The sequence below is a fragment of the Chrysochloris asiatica genome, unplaced genomic scaffold (assembly GCF_000296735.1).
Source record: "Chrysochloris asiatica unplaced genomic scaffold, ChrAsi1.0 scaffold00002, whole genome shotgun sequence".
NCBI classification, from domain to species: domain Eukaryota; kingdom Metazoa; phylum Chordata; class Mammalia; order Afrosoricida; family Chrysochloridae; genus Chrysochloris; species Chrysochloris asiatica.
Window position 1 is genome coordinate 24,895,144 of NW_006408520.1, and position 1,233 is coordinate 24,896,376.

Below are 1,233 nucleotides of genomic sequence, written 5' to 3' on the forward strand. Positions count from 1 at the left end.
GTCCCTCCACAATTCCATGAGACAGCAAGTGTTCCTAGTCCATCACTTAGTTTGGGACTTTTGTGGCACTGTAAGATAAGCACTAGACACCAAGGTGGGTGTGAACCACAAGCTGGCAGTTCAAACTCACCAATTGCTCCTTAAACCCTATACAGGGTCACTATGAGTTGGAACTGATTCAACTGCACTTAACAACAACAACAAAAACTGCCTTCAGTCATGTGAGCCAGTTCATTAAAGTAAATATCTCTCTGTGTCTCACTGATGTTATTTCTCTATAGAAACCTGACCAACACATCTTCCAAGCTCTTTACTGGATTTCTTTCCTCACCTCACTGTGGCTATCTGGCTCCCATCTTCATGTCTCTGCTGTTTTGACTCTGTTGACTACTGTCTTCTACTGTCTTTTCTGGACACTCACTGCTTCTTGGCTTTCATGACTGTTAGTTCTCTTGCCACTGACATAACCTTCTTGACTTTCTTCATGGGCTCTCATTTTCTAAATTTAGGGAATTTCCATATGCTTCTCGAAGAACATCCTGCTAATTTTTCCAGTTAACTGCTTTTTTCTTAAACAGAAACAAATTCACCTAATCAGAGTATACAGAAAATGTGGTACCCTATTTTATTTTACCTTTGCTTAAGTAGAAACTTTTAAAAGTGCTAATCTTTATTCTTAAAATCCTTGGAAAATTAGTTTTTTTTCTTGTAATAACAAGTAGTGTATATAGAACTAAATTTAGTCTATTTTAATCACTTCTGGATATCTTTCTGGATGCTGAAGAATTTCAGGTCTACCATTAGGAATTATTTTCATTAGCTAGAATGACAAATATTGACAGAGAAAGTCTGGAGAGTAGTCTGAATTGGAAGAATCGTGAGAAATATCCTGAAAATTCATCATGGGAAAATCTCAATTTACAGTTGCTTTCTTGAGATTTCCTGTTTTTCCTAAAAGTTGCAGACAACAGAGTTTCTTTTCTTTCTTTAAAACTTCTTATTGTGAATTGAATGAAGATTTACAAACAAGATTATCAGCTCTACATTCAATAAATCATATGCTTCATTTCATATCAATGATTACAATCCCCTTCACGCAACAACAGTTATCCGGCTTCCTCTCTGTGGTTCCTACTTGCATTCCCTTGGTTCCCACCTCCCTATCCCTTCTCAACTTTGACTTCAGGAAAACACTGACTGCCCTTTTGATTTTGAATGATTGATCATTCCATG